The following is a 20430-nucleotide window of genomic DNA, read 5'->3' on the forward strand; positions in this document are numbered from 1 at the left end:
GGACACACCTGTAGAACAGCGATGCTATCATTGGGAGCCCTGCCAACCCTCTGACCCTTCAAGCCCATGTGTTTGGAAGAGACACAATCATAGTACTCGTAGAATGGCAGCCATTGGCATCAACTCACCCCCCTCCTCCTCCTCCACCTCCACTTCACACACCCAGAGTATTTCTCTGTATACCACAGGCATCCTCTTGCCCCCCATCACCTCACGACAGGGGTAAACAAGCTGCTGGTATCTAACTAAGGTTACATCTGCCACTCCAAGTGTAGGAGGATGAAACATAAAGAGGTATTTGCCCACAACAGCAGACCAGAGAAGACCAATCCATCTGAAACAGTAGCCTGTGCTGGGAGCCAGTGGACCAATGGGAAGAGTTTGAGTATGAGACATGGTGAAAGGAACAGGACTGTGAGTGCAGCCAGCAGAGAGCTGCCATTCATCGATTTACCTGGAATGGAACCTAAATTAGAAGTGTGTGTGTGTGTGTGTGTGTGTGTGTGTGTGTGTGTGTGTGTGTGTGTGTGTGTGTGTGTGTGTGTGTGTGTGTGTGTGTGTGTGTGTGTGTGTGTGTGTGTGTGTGTGTGTGTGTGTGTGTGTGTGTGTGTGTGTGTGTGTGTGTGTGCGAGAGAGTGAGAGTGAGAGACGGAGGAGTCGGGTCAGATGGCAAATAGAGAGGTCAGTGACAGCGAGATGGGGGCTGGGAGGGTGGAGAGACGAGAGTGAAAGATGGACAAATAGAGCATAGGATGGGGGTGTGTATGCTCTACAAGGAGGAGGAGATAGGAGGTAGAAATAGGCAGATAGCATAGAGTCAGGGTGGATGGGTTGTGTGTCTGTGTGTCTGGCAGACAGGTGGGGTGAGTGATAGTCTTATGTCTCTATCCACTGGCCGAGAATCTGTCAGGTTTGTTGCCCAGGGACTACGTGGAGTCGAGGCTTGTGGCTGGCTGCTGTATCAATGTCACTCAGAAATGGGGAGGGAGAGCGGGAGTGGGAGGTGGGAGCTGGTGTGAGGAGGGAAAGGGATAGAGGGCCACAGGGGTAGCCACAAGTCTTCACCCCTGACTCACAGCTGCCCACTCACTTACATCAGGAGAGGAGAGAGGGTGGGGGTGGGTCAAGGAAGCAAGGGAAGGAAGCAAGAGAGGGTGGGAATGGATAAGGGAGCCACCTCTCCTGTTTCCTTGCATGTTACATTAAACACATTACATACCACAATCACAATCTCAGTGGTACTTCTATATAAGGATATGCATGTTTGTGTATGTATGTGACTAGGATGAACATGAACATGCCAACAGCTGTACGATTGTAGTCATGCAAACGTGTGTGTGTGTGTGTGTGTGTGTGTGTGTGTGTGTGTGTGTGTGTGTGTGTGTGTGTGTGTGTGTGTGTGTGTGTGTGTGTGTGTGTGTGTGTGTGTGTGTGTGTGTGTGTGTGTGTGTGTGTGTGTGTGTGTGTGTGTGTGTGTGTGTGTGTGATTGTGTGTGGACTGTAAGTGTAGAGTTCGAGGAGGTCACCTTGCGTGACACTAGGCTCCTCCCCCCTCAGTCCTCTCAGTAATGCAGACTGCCAGTCTGGACTGGGGCATGTGGGATCTGTTCTGGGGTCAGCTTCCCCTGCTGACCTTTTTAACACCTCACAGCCCCCAGAAAGCATCGGGGCAAAAGTGACTTTTGAAAGAGTCCCGGAGCGCAGTGGAAGCGTGCTCTGAGGGACTAACACAGTAGAGATCTACAGCATGTTAGGAATCCACCAGCAGTTAGACTCCCAGTTTCACCCAGCAGGCTCACCCTGTTGCCACTGACTATTCCTCTGTCCCAGTGTCTTACACCTCCATCTCCACGGTGCTGTTAGCTCAGACTCAATGCTGCCGTTAGCTCAGTCTCAATGCTGCCGTTAGCTCAGTCTCAATGCTGCCGTTAGCTCAGTCTCAATGCTGCCGTTAGCTCAGACTCAATGCTGCCGTTAGCTCAGTCTCAATGCTGCCGTTAGCTCAGTCTCAATGCTGCCGTTAGCTCAGACTCAATGCTGCCTTTAGCTCAGTCTCAATGCTGCCGTTAGCTCAGTCTCAATGCTGCCGTTAGCTCAGTCTCAATGCTGCCGTTAGCTCAGTCTCAATTCTGCCGTTAGCTCAGACTCAATTCTGCCGTTAGCTCAGTCTCAATGCTGCCGTTAGCTCAGTCTCAATGCTGCCGTTAGCTCAGTCTCAATGCTGCCGTTAGCTCAGTCACAATGCTGCCGTTGGCTCAGACTCAATGCTGCCGTTAGCACAGTCGCAATGCTGCCGTTAGCTCAGGCTCAATGCTGCCGTTAGCTCAGTCTCAATGCTGCCGTTAGCTCAGTCTCAATGCTGGTGTTAGCTCAGTCTCAATGCTGCCGTTAGCTCAGTCTCAATGCTGCCGTTAGCTCAGACTCAATGCTGCCGTTGGCTCAGTCTCAATGCTGCCGTTAGCTCAGACTCAATGCTGCCGTTAGCTCAGTCTCAATGCTGCCGTTAGCTCAGTGCTCTACATGCCAACTGGAGGTGCTCTACATGCCAACTGGAGGTGCTCTACATGCCAACTGGAGGTGCTCTATGTGCCAACTGGAGGTGCTCTACGTGCCAACTGGAGGTGCTCTACGTGCCAACTGGAGGTGTACATGGTGTAGTTCTCTCCATAGTACAGGGTGTAGTTCTCAACCCTCCATAGTCCATGCTGTAGTTCTCAAACCTCCATAGTACATGGTGTAGTTCTCAACCCTCCATAGTACATGCGGTAGTTCTCAACCCTCCATAGTACAGGGTGTAGTTCTCAACCCTCCATAGTACATGATGTAGTTCTCAACCCTCCATAGTACATGGTGTAGTTCCTAACCCTCCATAGTACAGGGTGTAGTTCTCAACCCTCCATAGTACAGGGTGTAGTTCTCAACCCTCCATAGCACATGGTGTAGTTCCTAACCCTCCATAGTACAGGGTGTAGTTCTCAACCCTCCATAGTACATGGTGTAGTTCTCAACCCTCCATAGTACATGGTGTAGTTCTCAACTCTCCATAGTACAGGATGTAGTTCTCAAGCCTCCATAGTACATGGTGTAGTTCTCAGCCCTCCATAGTACAGGGTGTAGTTCTCAACCCTCCATAGTACAGTGTGTAGTTCTCACCCCTCCATAGTACAGGGTGTAGTTCTCAACCATCCATAGTACAGGGTGTAGTTCTCAACCCTCCATAGTACAGGGTGTAGTTCTCAACCATCCATAGTACAGGGTGTAGTTCTCAACCATCCATAGTACAGAGTGTAGTTCTCAACCCTCCATAGTACAGGGTGTAGTTCTCAACCCTCCATAGTACAGGGTGTAGTTCTCAACCCTCCATAGTACAGGGTGTAGTTCTCAACCCTCCATAGTACAGGGTGTAGTTCTCAACCCTCCATAGTACATGGTGTAGTTCTCAACCCTCCATAGTACAGGGTGTAGTTCCTAACCCTCCATAGTACAGGGTGTAGTTCTCAACTCTCCATAGTACAGGATGTAGTTCTCAAGCCTCCATAGTACATGGTGTAGTTCTCAGCCCTCCATAGTACAGGGTGTAGTTCTCAACCCTCCATAGTACAGTGTGTAGTTCTCACCCCTCCATAGTACAGGGTGTAGTTCTCAACCATCCATAGTACAGGGTGTAGTTCTCAACCCTCCATAGTACAGGGTGTAGTTCTCAACCATCCATAGTACAGGGTGTAGTTCTCAACCATCCATAGTACAGAGTGTAGTTCTCAACCCTCCATAGTACAGGGTGTAGTTCTCAACCCTCCATAGTACAGGGTGTAGTTCTCAACCCTCCATAGTACAGGGTGTAGTTCTCAACCCTCCATAGTACAGGGTGTAGTTCTCAACCCTCCATAGTACAGGGTGTAGTTCTCAACCCTCCATAGTACATGGTGTAGTTCTCAACCCTCCATAGTACAGGGTGTAGTTCTCAACCCTCCATAGTACAGGGTGTAGTTCTCAACCCTCCATAGTACAGGGTGTAGTTCTCAACCCTCCATAGTACATGGTGTAGTTCTCAACCCTCCATAGTACAGGGTGTAGTTCTCAACCCTCCATAGTACATGGTGTAGTTCCTAACCCTCCATAGTACATGGTGTAGTTCTCAACCCTCCATAGTACAGGGTGTAGTTCTCAACCCTCCATAGTACATGGTGTAGTTCTCAACCCTCCATAGTACATGGTGTAGTTCTCAACCCTCCATAGTACATGGTGTAGTTCTCAACCCTCCATAGTACAGGGTGTAGTTCTCAACCATCCATAGTACATGGTGTAGTTCTCAACCATCCATAGTACATGGTGTAGTTTACAAACCTCTCACTCTTCTTTGTCTCCCAGTCTCTCTCTCTCTCAACTGACTGACAAAACATTATCTGAGCACAGGTGCAGCGTGGGCAAAAGGAACTAATCATATGAAACATGTTACTGTAATAACGAGGTGTTAAACCTCCTCGTGTTTACATCCTCCCTCCAGAACCACAACAGGAAACATTAACAGGTTTTGCCCTCTGGTATCAGTGAGAAACTAACTACTAACACATAAAGTGTGAAACTCGTGTCATTATCAGGGAATACATTCAAACCATGCTTTAACCCCTATTAACACACTTCCTGCTCTTCACAAATGGTTAACTTTACACATAAACAGCTAATAACAGGCCATTTAAACAGGAGTCTTTCTGCACATTTACAGTGTTCTAGTGTATTGGAATGTGTTGGCTGAAAGGTAGTTTGAACATTTAACTGCAGTGAAGCAGTGCAGGTCTTCTCTGCTGCCCTTGACTGAGGAAGAGGTCAGACTGTGTTTTCACTGTTAAACGGAGCTTGAGGGGATGACTTCACAGGACAGGAGAGAACCCTTCTCTGTTCTGCCTATTCTCTGGGCATTGATGTGTGTGAGTGCGTGCGTGCGTGAGTATATGTGTGTTAGTGTGTGTGTTTGCTATCCTCCTGTCCATGTACACAGCTGGTAATAAGGTGCAGGAGGATTGCAGCTGGAGGACCAAGGCAGCGTAAACATGGCCTCACCTCTCTTCTCCTCTCTCACCTCTCTCATCTTCCTCCACCCCCCCTCTCGCTCACATTGCCCTCTTGTATTCCTCTCTCTGTTTTTCTTCTCTCTCACCTTCCCCTCTCCCCTTTCTTTCTCTCTCACTTCTTTATTCTTGTGTGTAACGGACAGCCTCCCCTCTGTTGTATGTTTGTTAAAGGCCTTGTTACAATCCTGATGGAGAAACAAGTCCTTCCGAAAGTCTCTTTCTTGCTCTCTCTCACCTTCCTTCCTCCCTCTCCCTCTCTCTCTCTTGCTCTCTCTCCCCCTCTCTCTCTCTGTCTCTCCCCCTCTCTCTCTCTCACTTGCTCTCTCTCACCTTCCTTTCTCTCGCTCTCTCTCTCTCTCTGTCTCTCTTGCACTCTCTCGCCTTCCTTTCTCTCTCTCTTTCTCTCTCTCTCTCTTGCTCTCCATCACCTTCCTTTCTCTCTCTCTCTCTTGCTCTCTCTCACCTTCCTTTCTCTCTCTCTCTCTCTTCTCTCTCTTGCTCTCTCTCACCTTCCTTTCTCTCTCTCTCTCTCTTCTCTCTCTTGCTCTCCATCACCTTCCTTTCTCTCTCTCTCTCTTGCTCTCTCTCACCTTCCTTTCTCTCTCTCTCTCTTGCTCTCCATCACCTTCCTTTCTCTCTTCTCTCTCTTGCTCTCTCTCACCTTCCTTTCTCTCTCTCTCTCTCTTCTCTCTCTCTCTCTTGCTCTCTCTCACCTTCCTTTCTCTCTCTCTCATTTTTTCTCTCTGTAACATGGCAGGATAAACAGATGGTGTCACATCTGGAATGGATCTGCAAGAACTTTAATTGACTTGCAACATGACTATTTGCTTTCCACAACATGCACTAATTTCTCTCCACATTCCATCCACCAGATTCAAGAAGCACACCGGGAGTCTGGTTCCAGATCTTTTAGTGCTGCCTTGGCAATGGTGTGACAGCATAAACAGGTCTGGGACCAGGCTAGCAGGCCAGGGATTGGAGAGAGAAGAATGAGGAAAGTTCAATTCCCTGAGCATGATCTCCATTCATTACCTGAAACCCCACCTCTTTAAGGAATACCTAGGATAGGATAAAGTAATCCTTCTCACCCCCCCCCCCCCTTAAAATATTTAGATGCACTATTGTAAAGTGGCTGTTCCACTGGATGTCATAAGGTGAATGCACCAATTTGTAAGTCGCTCTGGATAAGAGCGTCTGCTAAATGACTTAAATGTAAATGTCTCTGTCTATTATTAAAAATGAAATTCTTAATCTAGCCAAGAAACCAAAACGCCATTAAATATGACCACCCAGCCCTTGAAATGTGAGGGAAGGGGACCTTCTCATTCTTGGGGCAGGGGTGTGAAGGAAGAGGGCTGGGGAGAGATAAAGAGAGAGAGAGAGAGAGAGAGAGAGAGTGTGAGTGAGTGAGTGAGTGAGTGAGTGGTGGTGTGGTGAGTGAGTGAGTGGTGAGTGAGTGGTGAGTGGTGAGTGAGTGGTGGTGAGTGAGTGAGTGGGGGGAGGGGGAGAGGTGGTGGTGAGTGAGAGTGGTGGTGAGTGAGGTGAGTGAGTGAGTGAGTGGTGGTGGTGGTGAGTGAGTGGTGAGTGAGTGGTGGTGAGTGAGTGAGTGAGGGAGTGAGTGGGGAGGGGGAGAGTGAGTGAGTGAGTGAGTGGTGAGTGAGTGAGTGAGTGAGTGAGTGGTGAGTGAGTGAGTGAGTGAGTGAGTGAGTGAGTGAGTGAGTGAGTGAGTGAGTGAGTGAGTGAGTGAGGAGGGGGGAGAGAGGGGGAGGGAGGGTGGAGGCTGAGGAGAGAGAAAGAGAGAGTAAGTGAGTGGGGAGGCGAGGCTGGGGAGAGGGAAAGAGAGAGTGAGTGAGTGGGGAGGGAGGGGGCTGGGGAGAGAGAGAAAAAGAGAGAGTGAGTGAGGGGGCTGGGGAGAGAGAGCGAGAAAGAGGGAAAAATAGTGAGTGATGTAAAAAGTGAATCTCTGAACAAGCAGCAGCACCAAATGGTGTGTTTAATTCATCTCCAATCCTCCCACACAAAACAGGGCATTTGTATGTTAAAGAAGGGAGAATGGAGGGGGTGGGGGACGTCCGACATGAGGGAGTGCCCCTAGGTGCCCTCAGCAGCCACCAATCTGTTGCCTACTGATGACTGGTAATAGTGGTGTTTAGATAGCGAGACGTGCTGTTGGAGTCTGGGTGGAGGGTTGGAGGGCCATGGGTGGATAGACAGAGAGACAGACATACAGGATGTCGTGAGCATGCAGGGGTATGGGGGAGAGATGAAGACGGGGAAAGGGGGAGATTGAGACGGGCAGAGGGGGAGATTGAAAGTTGGAGAGGGGAAAGCAGGGGGAGATGGGGAGGGGGCACGGGGAGGGCAGGGGAGCATGAGCTAGGATGTATTTTCCTTTGTTCCCTATTATCTGCTTAAACACACAAACTCCTCATTCTGCTGTTAACACTCAGCTCTTCCAGTCTGCTCAGAGACAGATGGCTGAGAACCCCTCCCAGCACAACACTATGGTACACACACAGATACAGACAAACATACAGATACATATTCAGACACTCAAATCCCACACTATGGTACTCAACATGCACACTTACATGCTCATGTACGCATAAACTACACACCTACAGTAAATGCATCCCAATACTGAAATACAGTGCCAGTCAAAAGTTTGGACACAAGGGTTTTTCTTTATTTTGACTATTTTATACATTGTAGAATAATAGCGAAGACATCAAAATTATGAATTAACACATACTATATGGAATCATGTAGTAACCAAAAAATTGTTAAACAAATGTTAATATATTTTATATTTGAGATTCTTCAAAGTAGCCACCCTTTGCCTTGATGACAGCTCTGCACACTCTTTGAATTCTCTCAACCAGCTTCACAAAGTCAATTTGTGGATTTCTTTTCCTTCTTATTGCGTTTGAGCCAATCAGTTGTGTTGTGACAAGGTAGGGGTGGTATACAGATGACAGCCCTATTTGGTAAAAAACAAAGTCCATATTATTACAAGAACAGTTCAAATAAGCAAAGAGAAACGACAGTCCATCATTACTTTAAGACATGAAGTCAGTCAATCAGGAAAATGTAAAGAACTTCAAAGTTTCTGCAAGTGCAGTCACAAAAAACATCAAGCGCTATGATGAAACAGGCTCTCATGAGGACCACCAGAGGAAAGGAAGACCCAGAGTTACCTCTGTTGCGGAGGATAAGTTCATTCGTGTTACCAGCCTCAGAAATTGCAGACCAAATAAATGCTTCACAGGGTTCAAGTAAAAGACACATCTCAAAATCAACTGTTCAGAGGAGACTGCATGAATCAGGCCTTCATGGTCGAATTGCTGCAGAGAAACCACTACTAAAGGACAACAATAGTAAGAAGAGACTTGCCTGGGCCGAGAAACACAAGCAATGGACATAAGACCGGTGGAAATCTGTCCTTTGGTCTGATGAGTCCAAATTTGCGATTTTTGGTTCCAACCGCAATGTCTTTGTGAGACGCAGAGTAGATGAATGGATGATCTGCGCATGTATAGTTCCCACCGTGAAGCATGGAGGGGGTGTGATGGTGTAGGGGTGCTTTGCTGGTGACACTGCCTGTGGTATATTTAGAATTCAAGGCACAATTAACCAGCATGGTTACCACAGCATTCTGCAGTGATACCCCATCCCATCTGGTTTCCTCTTCGTGGGACTATAATTTGTTTTCAAAAGGACAATGACCTAACACACCTCCAGGCTGTGTAAGGGCTAATTAACCAAGAGAGAGAGTGATGGAGTGCTGCATCAGATGACCTGGCCTTCACAATCAAACCAATTGAGATGGTTTGGGATTAGGTCGACCACAGAGTGAAGGAAAAGCAGCCAACAAGTGCTCAGCAGATGTGGAAACTCCTTCAAGACTTTTGGAAAAGCATTCCAGGTGAAGCTGGTTGAAAGAATGCCAAGAGTGTGCAAAGCTATCATCAAGGCAACGGGTGGCTACTTTGAAGATTCTAAAATCTAAAATATATTTTGATTTGTTTAACACTTTTTTGCTTACTACATGATTCCATGTGTTATTTGATAGTTTTGATGTCTTCACTATTATTCTACAATGTAGAAAATAGTAAAAAGAAAGAAAAACCCTTGAATGAGTAGGTGTGTCCAAACCTTTGACTGGTACTGTATATCAAACAAGACTTTCATCATATCTATCAAACAAGATACATAAACAATCTAATTATGCCATGTTCCATTGAACTTATGTCTATTTATTTTTAACTATACAAGTGGCTAGAAGACATTTCTACTTCCTCAAACTGTCATTATATTGAATTGTTCGAAAATCAGCATTAATCAATTTAAAAGACATCCAATCTTCAGATGGAAAACAGCAACACAAACTGTTGATTTTTCAAAGAGAGATTAGACACATTTTTCTCAGTAATTGCTCATCAGCCAGGGCAGGACAATCCACCTCTCTAAATCAGGCGGAGCAGATAACTTCAACAATGGAAAAGCTAAGGACCTCTCCAAAGCTAAGGACCTCTACAATACATCAGCCGACACTCAGCAGGTTTTGCATCACACAGTCCTGCTCTCTCAGAATAACCGTGGTCTTCTCAGAATAACCCTGGTCTTCTCAGAATAACCCTGGCCTTCTCAGAATAACCCTGGTCTTCTCAGAATAACCCTGGTCTTCTCAGAATAAACCCGGTCTTCTCATAATAACCCTCGTCTTCTCAGAATAACTCTGGTCTTCTCAGAATAACCCTGGCCTTCTCAGAATAACCCTGGTCTTCTCAGAATAACCCTGGTCTTCTCAGAATAACCCTGGTCCTCTCAGAATAACCCTGGTCTTCTCAGAATAATTCACTATGGAAATGTTTTGACTTAATTATGTTTTTAGGTTCCAGTTTTGATTGCTGCCTTGTTGGATAAAATAGATGGGGGGGGGGGGAATTATTTGTTTTCTCTATTTCTTTCTCCTTATTTCTCTCGTCAAACTCCTACACTGTGAACTTTCACCCCATCATGTTGTTCTGAACAAGCACCTGAACACGTTCTTCCTCAAATCAATTATACTCCCTTAATCCATGTTAGTATGTACATTACAGAATTTACACACAGAATGAGTGTGTGTGTGTGTGTGTGTGTGTGTGTGTGTGTGTGTGTGTGTGTGTGTGTGTGTGTGTGTGTGTGTGTGTGTGTGTGTGTGTGTGTGTGTGTGTGTGTGTGTGTGTGTGTGTGTGTGTGTGTGTGTGTGTGTGTGTGTGTGTGTGTGTGTGTGTGTGTGTGTGTGTGTGTTTGAGTGCTTGTGACCCTGTGTGCCTTGTCACACTCATCAAGTTTATTTTCATCACAGCAGGAGAGAGAATCTTTAGTTGCTGTGGAGCCAGAGCGTACTGAACCGACTTCACTCTGTGGATTCTACACACTTTCATCTCAACCAGGAACAATAGGGCATACATTATTGTTCATTTTGTCACATACTGACAAGCGGGGGGTGGCAGGTAGCCTCGTGGTTAGAGCGTTGGGCCAGTAACCGAAAGGTTGCTAGATCAAATCCCTGAGCTGACAAAGTATATCTATGTTGTTCTGCTCCTGAACAAGGCAGTTAACCAACTGTTCCTAGGCTGTCATTGTAAACAATAATGTGTTCTTAACTGACTTGACTAGTTAAATAAAAATAAGATCAAGAAATGCATGGCTGTGTTGTGTAAGTGACTCTGAGAGTGTGATAGTATGGTGCTGGTATCTAACCATTGATCGTGACAGGCTTTGTTTGACTTTCCCTTAGGTAAACATTCCAGTTGTATCCCTCTGTCCATGTAGCACCATGCCACTCCACTGGGCCTCGTAAAGCTGTGGTGCAGCTGGCCCAGAACACAACTGATGAGGGGGCTTTCATCCTCTCTTTCCATTTAGCCTTTATCTTTGATGAGGGGAATCAGAGATAAGGCTGGACTTGCCATGAGAAAACAGAGGGAGACACATGAAGCCGGAGAGGAGGAAAGGAGGAGGATGTAGGTGTTCTGTTTCAGGATCCTGTCGGACTTAGTGAGAAAAGGTTGTGAAAATAACACTGGAGTCAAAAGCTGAGTATGAGACCCATGTGTGAAATCGCCAACAGAGGGATTAATTGAGACTGTGAAAGGAGCATTAGAGTGGCGGGCGGGGTGGTAGGAGGACCACTCCTTTCATAGAGGTATGTGTGAGCCAACCCAATGCAGCACAAGTCTTACAGAAAAATGTCTGTCCCACTTTTGGAAGAGAGGGGGTTTCAAGGATGAGGGTTCAAGGATTCTTTGAGAGTGACCTCATATAGCATGAAGAAAGTGGAAAATATAATACAATATGGTTTTATTCAAAAACACAAATTGAAAGGTTTGAGATTTAGGTTTCGTTGCTGTGTGGCCTAAGGTGGTTTGTGAGGGATGTCATCACGCAAGCAAGACGAAAGACACTGTATGAAATTCAAATGTATGATCCCACTTCAAATCAAATTGTATTAGTCACAGAGACCTTGTAGACCTTGAAATGCTTACTTACAAGCCTCTAACCTACAATGCAATTTCAAAAATATGAATGAGAATAAGAAATAAAAGTAACAAGTAGTTAAAGAGCATTGCCTTTACATTGATTAACTTGGGTCAAACGTTTTGGGTAGCCTCCCACAAGCTTCCCACAATAAGATGGGTGAATTTTGGCCCATTCCTCCTGACAGAACTGGTGTAACTGAGTCAGGTTTGTAGACCTCCTTGCTCACCCATGCTTTTTCAGTTCTGCCCACAAATGTTCTTCGGGATTGAGGTCAGGGCTTTGTGATGGCCACTCCAAAACCTTGACTTTGTTGTCCTTAAGCCATTTTGTCACAACTTTGGAAGTATGCTTGGGGTCATTGTCGATTTGGAAGACCCATTTGTGACCAGGCTTTACAGTGGGGGAAAAAAGTATTTAGTCAGCCACCAATTGTGCAAGTTCTTCCACTTAAAAGGGGTTGAGATCTGGAGACTGGCTAGGCCACTCCAGGACCTTGAAATGCTTCTTACGAAGCCACTCCTTCGTTGCCCGGGCGGTGTGTTTGGGATCATTGCTATGCTGATAGACCCAGCCACGTTTCATCTTCAATGCCCTTGCTGATGGAAGGAGGTTTTCACTCAAAATCTCACGATTCATTCTTTCCTTTACATGGATCAGTCGTCCTGGTCCCTTTGCAGAAAAACAGCCCCAAAGCATGATGTTTCCACCCACATGCTTCACAGTAGGTATGGTGTTCTTTGGATGCAACTCAGCATTCTTTGTTCTCCAAACACGACGATTTGAGTTTTTACCAAAAAGTTCTATTTTGGTTTCATCTGACCATATGACATTCTCCCAATCTTCTTCTGGATCATCCAAATGCTCTCTAGCAAACTTCAGACGGGCCTGGACATGTACTGGCTTAAGCAGGGGGACACATCTGGCACTGCAGGATTTGAATCCCTGGCGGCATAGTGTGTTACTGATGGTAGGCTTTGTTACTTTGGTCCCAGCTCTCTGCATGTCATTCACTAGGTCCCCCCATGTGGTTCTGGGATTTTTGCTCACCGTTCTTGTGATCATTTTGACCCCACGGGGTGAGATCTTGCGTGGAGCCCCAGATCGAGGGAGATTATCAGTGGTCTTGTATGTCTTCCATTTCCTAATAATTGCTCCCACAGTTGATTTCTTCAAACCAAGCTGCTTACATATTGCAGATTCAGTCTTCCCAGCCTGGTGCAGGTCTACAGTTTTGTTTCTGGTGTCCTTTGACAGCTCTTTGGTCTTGGCCATAGTGGAGTTTGGAGTGTGAGTGTTTGAGGTTGTGGACAGGTGTCTTTTACACTGATAACAAGTTCAAACAGGTGCCATTAATACAGGTAACAAGTGGAGGACATAGGAGCCTCTTAAAGAAGAAGTTACAGGTCTGTAAGAGCCAGAAATCTTGCTTGTTTGTAGGTGACCAAATTCTTATTTTCCACCATAATTTGCAAATAAATTCATTAAAAATCCTACAATGATGATTTTCTGGATTTTATTTTTTTTCATTTTGTCTGCCATAGTTGAAGTGTACCTATGATGAAAATTACAGGCCTCTCTAATCTTTTTAAGTGGGAGAACTTGCACAATTGGTGGCTGACTAAATACTTTTTTGCCCCATACATGTAGGTAGAGTTATTAAAGTGACTATGCATAGATAACAGAGAGTAGCAGCGGCGTAAAAGGGGGGGTTATGCAAATTGCCTAGGTAGCCATTTGATTAGATGTTCAGGAGTCTTATGGCTTGGGTGTAGAAGCTGTTTAGAAGCCTCTTGGACCTAGACTTGGCACTCCGATACCACTTGCCATGCGGTAGCAGAGAGAACAGTCTATGACTAGGGCGGCTTTGGATGGCAGGAAGCTTGGCCCCAGTGATGTACTGGGCCATACGCATTCCCCACTGTAGTGCCTTGCGGTCGGAGGCCGAGCAGTTGCCACACCAGGCAGTGATGCAACCGGTCAGGATGTTCTCAATGGTGCAGCTGTAGAATCTTTTGAGGATCTGAGGACCAATGCCAGATCTTTTCGGTCTCCTGAGGGGAATAGGTTTTGTCGTGCTCTCTTCACGACTGTCTTGGTGTGTCTTGGTGTGCTTGGACCATGTTAGTTTGTTGGTGATGTGGACACTGAGGAACGTGAAGCTCTCAACCTGCTGAATGGGGGTGAGCCTGGCCCTGCTTTTCCTGTAGTCCACAATCATCTCCTTAGTCTTGATCACGTTGAGGGAGAGGTTGTTGTCCTCGCACCACACAGCCAGGTCTCTGACCTCCTCCCTATAGGCTGTCTCGTCGCTGTCGGTGATCAGGCCTACCACTGTTGTGTCATCGGCAAACTTAATGATGGTGTTGGAGTCGTGCCTGGCCGTGCAGTCAAGAGTGAACAGAGAGCAGAGGAGGGAACTGAGCACGCACTGAGGGACTCCAGTATTGACGATCAGCGTGGCGGATGTGTTGTTACCTACCCTCACCACCTGGGGGCAGCACGTCAGGAAGTCCAGGATCCAGTTGCAGAGGGAGGTGTTTAGTCCCAGGGTCCTTAGCTTAGTGATGAGCTTTGAGGACACTATGGTGTTGAACGCTGAGCTGTAGTCAATGAAGAGCATTCTCACGTAGGTGTTCCTTTTGTCCAGGTGGGAAAGGGCAGTGTGAAGTGCAATAGAGATGGCATCGTCTGTGGATTTGTTTGGGCGGTATGCAAATTGGAGTGGGTCTAGGATTTCTGGGATAATGGTGTTGATGTGAGCCATGACCAGCCTTTCAAAGCACTTAATAGCTACGGACGTGAGTGCTACGGGTCGGTAGTCATTTAGGCAGGTTACCTTAGTGCTATTGGGCACAAGGACTATGGTGGTCTGCTTAAAACATGTTGGTATTACAGGCTCAGACAGGGAGAGGTTGAAAATGTCAGTGAAGACACTTGTCAGTTGGTCAGCTCATGCTCGCAGTACACATCCTGGTAATCCATCTGGACCTGCGGCCTTGTGAATGTTGACCCGTTTAAAGGTCTTACTCACATCGGCTGCGAAGAGCGTGATCACACAGTCGTCCGGAACAGCTGGTGCTCTCATGCATGTTTCAGTGTTCTTTTCTTCGAAGCGAGCACAGAAGTAGTTTAGCTCGTCTGGTAGGCTTGTGTCACTGGGCAGCTCTCGGCTGTGCTTCCCTTTGTAGTCTGTAAAGGTTTGCAAGCCCTGCCACTTGCCATCTGATTGGTTGAAGAGAAAATCACATGATCAGTCCCTGAACAAACCTCCATGTCTGAATACCATCATAAAATGTACATTTACAGTATTGTACACTTGTACATTTAGGCTATATACAGTACATCTGTATACATTTATAATACACTTACATTATACTACACAGTTAGCAATGGAAGACAGTAGTACCACCAGCAAATCTTTTCAAATATATTCAATAAAACATTTTATCTAAAGCCTTATTGGTTTTTGCATCTGTAACCTTTCTCTGTGCAGACGTATCAAACTGGACTGTGTTGTTTGCTGTGACATTTTCTGACATTTGAGCATATAAACAAACATTTCAGATGGGACAAGAATATATAATCTGGACTAGCATCAAGATAATCCCTAAAACTAACAGTGAAGTTTGTGCTTGTGTGGCTAGAATCAATATAATAGACAAGATGATCTTTTCACAGTTGAATAACAGGTTGGTGGAGTAAACAAGCCTTCTGTTCAGGCAGATGGACTCACTCACTCACACGCACACACACACACACACGGACAGACAGTGGCCCTCTGCTCGTCACAGGGAAAGACATATACAGTACCTTCGGAAAGTATTCAGACCCCTTGACGTTTTCCACATGTTGTTATGTTACAGCCCTATTCTAAAATGGATCAAATATATTTTTCCCTTATAAATCTACACACAATAACCCATGATGACAAAGTAAAAAACAGGTTTTGCACGTGTATTAAAAATAAAAAAACATAAATACCTTATTTACATAAGAATTCAGACCTTTTGCTATGAGACTCGAAATTGAGCTCAGCTGCATCCTGTTTCCATTGCTCATCCTTGAGATGTTTCTACAACTTGATTGGAGTCCACCTGTGGTAAATTCAATTGATTGGACATGATTTGGAAAGGCACACACCTGTCTACAGTGGCTTGTGAAAGTATTCGCCCCCATTGGCATTTTTCATATTTTGTTGCCTTACAACCTGGAATTAAAATCGATTTTTGGAGGGGTTTGTATAATTTGATTTACATAACATGCCTACCACTTTGAAGACGCAAAATATTTGTTTTTGTGAAACAAACTAGAAATAAGACAAAAACATTTTTTTGGAACATGCATAACTATTCACCCCCCCCCCAAAGTCAAAGTCAATACCTTGTAGAGCCACCTTTTGCAGCAATTATAGCTGCAAGTCTCTTGGGGTATGTCTCTATAAGCTTGGCACATCTAGCCACTGGGATTTGTGCCCATTCTTCAAGGCAAAACTGCTCCAGCTCCTTCAAGTTGGATGGGATCCATGTGTACAGCAATCTTTAAGTCATACCACAGATTCTCAATTGGATTGAGGTCTGGGCTTTGACTAGGCCATTCAAGACATTTACATGTTTCCCTTAAACCACTTGAGTGTTACCTTAGCAGTATGGTTAAGGTCATTGTCCTGCTGGAAGGTGAACCTCCGTCCCAGTCTCGAATCTCTGGAAGACTGAAACAGATTTCCCTCAAGAATTTCCCTGTATTTAGCACCATTCATAATTTCTTCAATTCTGACCAGTTCCCCAGTCCCTGTCGATTAAAAACATCCCCTCAGCATGATGCTGCCACCACCATGCTTCATTGTGGGGATGGTATTCTCGGGGTGATGAGAGGTATTGGGCTTCCACATAGCGTTTTCCTTGATTGCCAAAAAGCAAAAGTTTAGTCTAATCTGACCAGAGTACCTTCTTCCATATGTTTGGAGAGTCTCCCACATGCCTTTTGGCAAACACCAAACGTGTTTGCTTATTTATTTTTTTAAGCAATGGCTTTTTTCTGGCCAGTCTTCCGTAAAGCCCAGCTCTGTGGAGTGTGTGGCTTAAAGCGGTCCCATAGACAGACACTCCAATCTTCGCTATGGAGCTTTGCAGGTCCTTCAGGATTATCTTTGGTCTCTTTGTTGCCTCTCTGATTAATGACCTCCTTGCCTGGTCCATGAGTTTTGGTGGGTGGCCCTCTCTTGGCAGGTTTGTTGTGGTGCCATATTATTTTCATTTATTAATAATGAATTTAATGGTGCTCTGTGGGATGTTAAAAGTTTCAGATATTATTTGATAACCAAACCCTGATCTGTACTTCTCCACAACTTTGTCACTGACCTGTTTGGAGAGCTCCTTGGTCTTCATGGTGCCGCTTGGTTGGTGGTGCCCCTTGCTTAGTGGTGTTGCAGACTCTGGGGCCTTTCAAACCTGGTGTATATATATTGAGATCATGTGACACTTAGATTGCACACAGGTGGACTTTATTTAACTAATTATGCGACTTCTGTTTGGAAGTTTGTAACCATCAAGACTCTTCCTTGAGCTGACCCCCCACCAAACTAAGCAATCGGGGGAGAAGGGCTTTGGTCAGAGAAGTGACCAAGAACCCGATGGTCACTCTGACAGAGCTCCAGAGTTCCTCTGTGGAGATGGGAGAAATTTCCAGAAAGACAACCATCTCTGCAGCACTCCACCAATCAGGCCGTGATGGTAAAGTGGCCAGATGGAAGCCACTCCTCAGTAAAAGGCACATGACTGCCCGCTTGGTGTTTACCAAAAGGCACCTAAAGGACTTTTAGATCATGAGACAAGAGTCTCTGGTCTGATGAACCAGATTGAATTCTTCTGCCTGAATGTCAAGTGTCACATCTGGAGGAAACCTGGCACAATCCCTGCGGTGAAGCATGGTGGTGGCATGATCATGTTGTGAGGATGTTTTTCAGCTGCAGGGACTAGGTGACTAGTCAGGATCGAGGGAAAGATGAACGGAGCAAGTACAGCGAGATCCTTGATGAAAACCTGCTCCAAAGCGTTCAGGACCTCCGACTGGAGCGAAGGTTCACCTTAAAACCAGACAACTACCCTAAGCACAAAGACAAGACAACGTAGGAGTGGCTTTGGGACAAGTCTCTGAATGTCCTTGAGTGGCCCAGCCAGAGCTTGAACCCGATCTAACATCTCTGGAGAAACCTGAAAATAGGTGTGCAGCAATGCTCCCCATCCAACCTGACAGAGCTTGATGATCCAACCTGCAGAGAAGAATGCGAGGAACTCCCCAAATACAGATGTGCAATCTGTGTCGTACAAAAGAAGACTCAAGGCTGTAATCACTGCCAAAGGTGCTTCAACAAAGTACTGAGTAAAGGGTCTGAATTTGCAGTTTTTGATTTGTTATTATGGAGTATTGTGTGTAGATTGATGAGGGGGAGAAACAATCTAATCAATTTTAGAATAAAGCTGTACCGTAACAAAATGTGGAAAAAGTCAAGGGGTCTGAATACTTTCCGAATGCACTGTACATATCACAGACATCTACATATCACAGACATCTATGTATAACAGACATGTACATATAACAGACATATACATATCACATATATGTATAACAGTTACAGTGAGAGAGACAGGAATGGCTAACACCCAAACTATCGAGGATTGTAACCGGATGTAGACGTGATGTGGGATTTGGACATGAAGCTAGTGTTAGGGCTGTTGTTGAGGCTAGAGTAGGGTTGAACCAGATGTGGACATGAAGCTAGTGTTAGGGCTGTTGTTGAGGCTAGGGTAGGGTTGAACCAGATGTGGACATGAAGCTAGTGTTAGGGCTGTTGTTGAGGCTAGGGTAGGGTTGAACCAGATGTGGACATGAAGCTAGTGTTAGGGCTGTTGTTGAGGCTAGGGTAGGGTTGAACCAGATGTAGATGTGATGTGGGATTTGGACATGAAGCTAGTGTTAGGGCTGTTGTTGAGGCTAGGGTAGGGTTGAACCAGATGTGGACATGAAGCTAGTGTTAGGGCTGTTGTTGAGGCTAGGGTAGGGTTGAACCAGATGTGGACATGAAGCTAGTGTTAGGGCTGTTGTTGAGGCTAGGGTAGGGTTGAACCAGATGTGGACATGAAGCTAGTGTTAGGGCTGTTGTTGAGGCTAGGGTAGGGTTGAACCAGATGTGGACATGAAGCTAGTGTTAGGGCTGTTGTTGAGGCTAGGGTAGGGTTGAACCAGATGTAGATGTGATGTGGGATTTGGACATGAAGCTAGTGTTAGGGCTGTTGTTGAGGCTAGGGTAGGGTTGAACCAGATGTGGACATGAAGCTAGTGTTAGGGCTGTTGTTGAGGCTAGGGTAGGGTTGAACCAGATGTGGACATGAAGCTAGTGTTAGGGCTGTTGTTGAGGCTAGGGTAGGGTTGAACCAGATGTGGACATGAAGTGGGATTTGGACCAGATTTGGGACGACAGGTAGTGGTTAGAGTGTTGGGCCAGTAACCGGAAGGTTTTTGGATCAAATCCCCGAGCTGACAAGGTACAAATCTGTCGTTCTGTCCCTGAACAAGGCAGTTAACTCACTGTAAGACGCCATTGTAAATAAGAATTTGTTCTTAACTGACTTGCCAGGTTAAATGAATAAACATTTAAAAAATGAAGATAGTGCTAGAGCTGTTCAACCTTAGCCTCAACCACAACACTAACTGATGCATGTGTGTTTGTGTACTTCTTATGGTGGCTATGAACATACAGTACTATTTCTGTTGTGTGTTACAAAGTGTTATTTACACATGCTGTGTGTGTGTGTGTGTCACATTCTTGGGGGCAACAGCAGGCCCTCACCTGTCTGGGCTCCACTACAACAACGGGCTCTGGTTTCCTGACTGGGCCTGCTCCAAAGCCCTGTCATAAACAGCACAGGATTAGACAATCAGAATTGGTGCCTTCTTGTCTTTCTTTAAGGAGGCGCCACCAAAATGGACACCTTCTGTTTGGACAATATTCTGCAGTTGGCAACTGTGGTGGCTAAGCTAACCTCTGTGTGTTGCTTCTGGAAGTTAACAGAGAGAGAGGAGGAGGGGTCATGTACTAACGAACAGTACTTATTCTTCCACAAATGATGAGCAAACAACCAGTTCTGACCAACAGTCGTTTTCTGGCTGGGTAGGACCTAAATCCAACAGATCCATTTGCCTTGGTCATTGAGAATATATCACAAACATTGGCTTGGTCGTTTCCCTCCCCAAGAGCTTGAGAATGGAAAGACATCTGTAAATGATTAGTGAGTCTGTGGAGTGTTGGATGGATGTATACAGCCAGCCCATGGGTGGATGTATAGTCACAGTGAAAGGTAGCATTATAAATGAAGCTGGTCATTAACCCCACTGGACCACCATTAGACATGCACTGATACTTCTGCAGGGAAAGGGGGGTGAGGGGAGTGTAAAAGATGACTCTTGTTTCCTCTATGGGGAAACACCCAGTCATTTCAATATCCTGGTTAATCCAATCAGAACATCTAACGGTTGGAGATTTAATAACCCTAACCAAAGTGGACATAATACCTGAGTACTATAGCAATGTGTTTAAATCCATTCCATAGACCTCCTCCAGTCCAGCATCTGGTAGCTATCCAGGCCATTGAGGAGGCCATGCATTGAACCTCATCTAACTATCGAAATACAATTATTCTAGTTGATTTTGTTGACTAATTAGGTTACATAGTGTTCTCTTTAAAAATAAAATAATAAAAATACTGTGCATAAAGTATATAAATCCAACAAATATATTGCATATATCCAATCTTTATCAACCATGTATGCTTTCCTC

The sequence above is a fragment of the Oncorhynchus keta genome, chromosome 31 (assembly GCF_023373465.1).
Source record: "Oncorhynchus keta strain PuntledgeMale-10-30-2019 chromosome 31, Oket_V2, whole genome shotgun sequence".
In the NCBI taxonomy this organism is placed as follows: Eukaryota; Metazoa; Chordata; class Actinopteri; order Salmoniformes; family Salmonidae; genus Oncorhynchus; species Oncorhynchus keta.